The sequence below is a fragment of the Vitis riparia genome, unplaced genomic scaffold, assembly GCF_004353265.1.
Source record: "Vitis riparia cultivar Riparia Gloire de Montpellier isolate 1030 unplaced genomic scaffold, EGFV_Vit.rip_1.0 scaffold743_pilon_pilon, whole genome shotgun sequence".
Classification (NCBI taxonomy): Eukaryota; Viridiplantae; Streptophyta; class Magnoliopsida; order Vitales; family Vitaceae; genus Vitis; species Vitis riparia.
The window spans coordinates 29950-36546 of record NW_023269764.1 but is presented as its reverse complement, the minus strand read 5'-3'; the positions used below and the strand labels follow the sequence as shown (position 1 = coordinate 36546).

General features: G+C 33.7%; 1 long non-coding RNA gene across 1 annotated transcript; it reads left to right on the top strand.

Annotated features, from left to right (window-relative positions):
* The first annotated feature begins 5223 nt into the window (after nt 1–5223).
* On the top strand, nt 5224–6308 carry LOC117910441. The gene is made up of 2 exons (XR_004650668.1): nt 5224–5350; nt 5976–6308. It is a non-coding gene; the product is annotated as an uncharacterized LOC117910441 (long non-coding RNA).
* Nucleotides 6309–6597: the final 289 nt, after the last annotated feature.

The window sequence follows — 6597 nt, the reverse complement described above, 5'->3', positions numbered from 1 at the left end:
ATCCTCAATAGTATCAGGAAGAATATGATAATGAATCCCTTAATCATCACCAAGTATTCCAAGAAGGACAAGCATATGCCTTGACAATTTTTTTTGTTTTTATTTCATTATCGTTGACACTTTCTTGTTACTATTAGTATGTATGGAGTGCCCATATTAGAGGAAATTTGACTAATTTTGTTTTTGACATATAATTTCCCATCTTTTATATATATACCAGCAGTACACATTCAATGTGTTGTGTGTTTATGAACTATTCAATGGGATCAAAGCCTCTCACTACAAGATTGTTGCATAAAGGACTTCATTTATTACATAAAGGACTAGAGCTTTCATAACTTTAAAATGTATATATATATATATATATATATATATATATATATATATATATATATATATAGTTAATAAGAGTTCTATATATATATATAACGCAAACTTTTCATGGATGATATAAGATATCACAAGCACCCCTCTACAAATACAATATCTTTATTATGTCTCATGTTATTGTAGAGCTAGATAGAGTCGTGAGGGTTTGACTCCAATGCTGACATTGGCTCATGAAAGATGTTTTTAACAATACATACATATATATATATATATATATATATATATATATATATATATATAGTAGGTTTCTCTTAACTATGTAGACTGCTTTAAAATTGTGAGGGCCCTAATATAAAGTAGAAAATATCTACATGGGAGTGAGTAGGTGATTACAAATAGTATTAGAACTTAGGTTTGTTCTTATAGAATTCTAACTTAGTGGGGTTAGGATAAATTGAGTGACATTCTAGTATGAAAAATTTACATGTCTTACCTATTTATACAATGGTAACTCCTCCTGTCTTCTTTTAAATTGGCTAATACATTCATTCATTTTTTAATCAAGTTGTATCTTGCAATGTATAGGATATTATGGCACCTAGATGAACTACTTCTCTTGTAGTAGCTAAGCTATAATAGACGATGTACCTCCTATAGCAACTGAGGGAATGGATGCACACTTGTAATTGCCTAAGGTATGATACAATCTATGAATGCTTGGGTTAGATTGGTGGAGCAACAAACTCATGCTCTAAAAATGCAAGCTTGAAATGTTGAGGCTCAAGCCCAAGCTACTGAGACTTACACTCAAGGTCCATCGTCTTCTTTGAATAGGACTTCCTTCAAGTAGTTTAAGAAATTCAACCCACAAAGGGCTAGATCTAACCAAAGCTAAATAAGGGATCTTGTAGGTAGAGAAATATTTTGAGGTGTTCAATTATTCTAAGGCACAAAAGGTCATGACTTATGTTGTTTTTATGTTAGTGGATAAAGCTGAACATTGGTGAAAGATGTCCCAAAAGGCTTAAGAAGATTCATGAGCCTTTAGTTTATGGTTAGGTTAATAGGCTTTTAACATAGCAGACAAAGTTAGCATATCAGGGTAATAGGATTATGCCTAATAAGAGGCTAAGTTCATAAAGCTTTCCTATTTTGGACCTAATATATATGGTTAATATAGAGAGGCTAGGCACAACACTTCTAGGATGATTTGAGCCACAATATTAAAAATAAAGTTGAGCATATTGAAGCTAGAGGTCTGCACTAAAGTGGTGGATAGGTCCTTATTGCAAAGAGTGACATTCTTGATTCTCAAAATTTTAGGGAGCAATAAAGGAAGGCATTTACCTCCTTTTTGAATTCATCCATTATCTTTTTGTTATTTATAATAAATACCAACTCATCAATATAAAGAGCAATGATAAGGATGTTAGACTCACCTTGTTTCTTCACATATAAGCTCAACTAACTCTTGCTTTTATGATAACCTTTTTTCAAGATAGTAGCCACTGATCTCACTATGCCAAGCAAGTCCTTAGTGCTTGTTTGAGTCCATACAAAGCCTTTTTTTAGATTGTAGACTTTGTTTTCTTCTCCTTCAACAATAAATCCTTGAGTTTGGTTCAACATACAGTTATTCTCTCAATTCTCCATTCCAAAAGGTTGATTTAACATCAAGTTGGTATAACAACCAACCTTTTTGGGTAGCTGATGCAATAAGCACTCTCATGCTATCTAAGCAAGAAACTAGAGCAAAAATGTCATGGAAGTTAACACTAAGTTGTTAAGTATAGCCCTTAGCAACTAATCTTGATTATATTTTAGTATTAGAAGTTTTTATATTTTTATTTATAGGAGTTTCTATTTTGTTAAGTACGAGTATCTATAGATAAAAGATTATGTAATATGCTGACCATTATCTGATAAATGCTCTTGACATACATAATCATTTATATTTCATCCCAAACAAGTTTTAAAAATAATTAAAAATATTCAATAATTAGAATCTTTTCATCCATACAAATTTAATCTTGTTTCAAGACATGCTCATGATCCAATACCAGACCGACATGTGTATATCAATTGAAAATTTTCTAACTTTCAATAACTACGTATATAAAACAAAGATTTAAAGAAAAGAAGAAAATATATGTTTATGCTTCTCATCATCAGATAAATATTCTTGACTTACATAATCATTTATATTCAAGTCAATCCCAAACAAGATTTCAAGTAAAAAAGAAAGGAATATATCTCTTTGCTGCTGCTTATCCAGCAGAGGTTCTTGACCTATATAATAATTAAAAGTACTCAATAATTAGCATCTTTTGGTCCATGCAAATTTAATCTTGTTTCCAGACATGCTCACGATCAACTTGCGGACACACACGCATGGATCAACTGATGCTCTACATGATGAAGTTGAAACCCTTTTCCTCTTGCCAGTGATCTGCACTCATGCATTAAAAATAAAACTTTTCATAAAAAAGAAAAGCGAAGAAGGAACCTATCTTCATACTTATAGCTGACAGAGTTTGATTATCTCTCTTCACTGCATGTTACATGCAACAAATAAAAAAGTAAATGAAACAAGAAGAGGAATTCCGAGAAAACAAACAATGGAAAAGAAAAATCTGCAACTAATAATGTGGTTTCAACTCTCTTTTCAGTCATGGGTCTACAGTATTGTTGCATTGCCGGGATTAGCTTCTGGTAGAACGGATAGGTCCAGGGAGGTTAGCATGAGAGGGAGAAGGGCCAAATGAGCCAAGGATGGCTAACCGTGCACGCACAGTTAAAAGTCTCCAACTCTTGCTGCAGATGACGGCAAGCCATCCTTGGCTCAATTCGACCCCTCTATCTCTTCATGCAAAACTCTTAGACACAACACCCATCAAATGCCAAAATTTGCATGCCGACTTCTCTGTGCCATGTTTTCCTTTGCAGCATTGTTGACATTTATATAGGGATAAGATTTTGACATATAGGAATCTTGATGCCAAAATCTTGATATCTTGATATATATATGTATATATCCGATAGGGGGAGGTGCTCATAATGCCATCTAAATAGAATCATCCATATTCTCAAACACCCTAAGTCTTCGTCTCATATTTGTGTGAACTTTCGCTCAACACAAGACATATGGACCGCCGGTACAGTGTAAGTGGTAAATGATGGGTTTAAATTCTAAATATTGGAATATGGGAATAGAATCTCGTGGCTGCGTGTGTGAGAGAGAGTGGAGAATGGTGATGCTTGGAATCTTTTATCTATATCAATGGGGATTAATTACTTTTTCTAAGCTTGGTGTTCTTTGTATGCCTCTTCCCAAGGCCCTCTCTTTGTAATTTCTCCATGTCTATCGAGTTCTATTTAGGAATTCTACACCATAATTTTTCACTAAACCATAAATATAGTTGTTATTGAGGTGGTAAAGATATATATCCAACAGAGAATTGAAGGCACTTTATTGATGACAGTTAGTGGGTGCAACATGCAAGATCTATTTGATTTTGCAGATGTCCTTTGAGAAAAGTTATTATTCATCAAAGAATAAATGTGATTTTAAAATGTCCTAGATAAAGGTATCTCTTGACCCCTTTTTCATCTGCAAGTGACCATCTCGATAGATGGGGCTCGAATTTTCACGAAGTCAGAAGGTCTATTGAAGATATCTTGGGTTAATCCATCATGTCTGTACAACCATAGGCCTGCCATAGAAAGATATTGTTTACACATTTTTTTCTTTAGTTAATTAGTGGTTAATTATCTTCTGGTGTCCTACATGTACTCATCAGTCATGTTTGTCGTTTACATGATTTGGATTAAAAGGAGAAAAAACTAAAAAGGCGTTATTTTTAAAGAATATATGCATTAATACTGAAGTTTCTCAGCTTGATTGCGTGTCTTTTATTTAAATATATTATGGCTAAGAAATCAACTTCAAGAATATTTGAAATGACCGCCTAATTCAGCATGGGATTTGTCAAGTTTCATGCATACTTAATATGTTGCCCATCTCTTCTGAGTTATCCTCAACAGTATCAGGAAGAATATGATAATGAATCCCTAAATCATCACCAAGTATTCCAAGGAGGACAAGCATATGCCTTGACAATTTTTTTGTTTCTATTTCATTATCGTTGACACTTGTGACTATTAGTATGTATGGAGTGCCCATATTAGAGGAAAATTAACTGATTTTGTTTTTGACATATAATTTCCCATCTTATATATATATATATACCAGCAGTATGGTATATCAAAGCCTCTCACTATAAGATTGTTGCATAAAGGACTAGAACTTTCACATTGGTGGGGGGTTATGTCTATTTAGAGCTAGATAAAGTCTCACACTGAGATTTGACTCTAACACCCACGTTCAATATATATATATATATATATATATATATATATATATATATATACACATTGTGTTTTCCCGGGGGGGTTATTAAAATTGTGATATCTAAAGTAGAAAATATCTACATGGGAGTAGGTGATTATAGAAAATATTTGTATGGGAGTGAAATATATACATTGACTTTAAAATTGTGGTATCTAAAGCAGAAAATATCTACATGGGAGTGAGTAGGTATTACATAAAATATTTGTATGGGAGTAAGTAGGTGACAAATTGAATGACATTCTGGGGGGGTATGTCTATTTAGAACTAGATAAAGTCTCACACTGAGATTATGGTAACATTTGTTTTTTTGGCTTTTTGCTTTCAGAATTTAGGTTGTTTGTTTTTTTAATTTTTGATGACTTATTACTGAATTTTTAAAATTTTTGACTAAATGAAAAAAGCTAAAATATTTGGCTTTTAAATACAATTGAACCCGACGCCCAAACCTACCCACCCATCCCTTGTAGCTCTCTACAACCGCGATCCTCAACCCTCACCTCATCCCCGAAGCAATAATTTCTTCATTCTCCTCCTCCATCGCTCTCCATCCGAGACTACACAGTTGGAAAAAAGCTCATCTTTCATTCAACATCGTTGATTTGATCGAAGGTAACCCTCAACCCAAATTTATTTTGGGTTTTAGGATTTCAATAGAGCATTCGAGTCTCATTTCTCATTACTTCTCTCTCTAAAACTCTCATTTGAGTCTTTATTTTTTAAGGAAGAAAAACTTTGTTTGGTGATATCTTGTTATTTAGAGCCTGTTTGATATGGTTGTTGTCTCATTGTTAATTTGGGTTTGTTTGATTGTTGTGATTTTTGTAGTTTGTTGGGTTATTTTTTAAGGAAGAAAAATTTTGGGTTTAATCTTATTGATTTCATATTATAGTTTGTTGGGTAGAGCATTTGCGCTCAAACTGTTTGTTAGAATGCCCATGAGAGTTCTTAAATCACGTGGAATACCCCCCTCCAAATGATTGAACGCCACTGAAAGCTGCTGAAGAGATGAAAGGTTTCCCTGAATGTTGGGGGGTTTATAGGATTTTTGGAGTCCTCTTTGTAAGGTTGCAGGGGTTTGGATCATCCAAAATGGCTCCTGCACTTGCCTACTACATTGGACTTGTGCATCATCCTGTCCTGATGTGAAATAGTTTAGAAGGATCAGCCTATCCTGAGCAGCATGGGCTTTTCTATACAGTGAATTTATGATTTTGTCTTTCTCCGTCATTTTTAGGTGGAAAACGCACATTAAAGCTCCCCCCAGAGCTCGGATATGGCACAAGAGATGCTGGCTGTAGAGGAGTTGTTCATGTATCATACCTCCAGATTCGGTTCTCCTGTTTGATGTAGAGTTCATCAGCAAGGCTTGAGAAGTAGGCCTCATAAATTCCAGGCTGAAGACCTCCTAACATGTAGGAAGGAGCTTCTCCCTCCTCCATTCAAGACCTTCCTTTAAGAATACAAGGTAGGGGAAGACAACTATCAGAACCAACTGTATTGATTTATATGCATTTACATGTTCTTTTGTTCCTATAGTCCATAATGTATTGGTGTGATTTTTAGATGATATCCTTGGTCAATACAATGTGTTTACAATTCACTAATGCTATAGACATAAATATTTTTTTTTTTTTTTTTGAATTTATCATAAGGTTTTACTGTTTTATTACCAAGTTGAAATAAAAGTAATTGGTTTTATTCAAGCTAACTAATTAAATATCTTGCCTTATCCATTCATTTTGAATTGCTTCAAGGCAATCCAATCTAAAGAAATTGAAAAACAATAATTATGGCTCCAAAAAGGGGAAAAAAATTTAAAGAGACATTGAAGATTCCTAGTTTAGTAGTTAAGGATA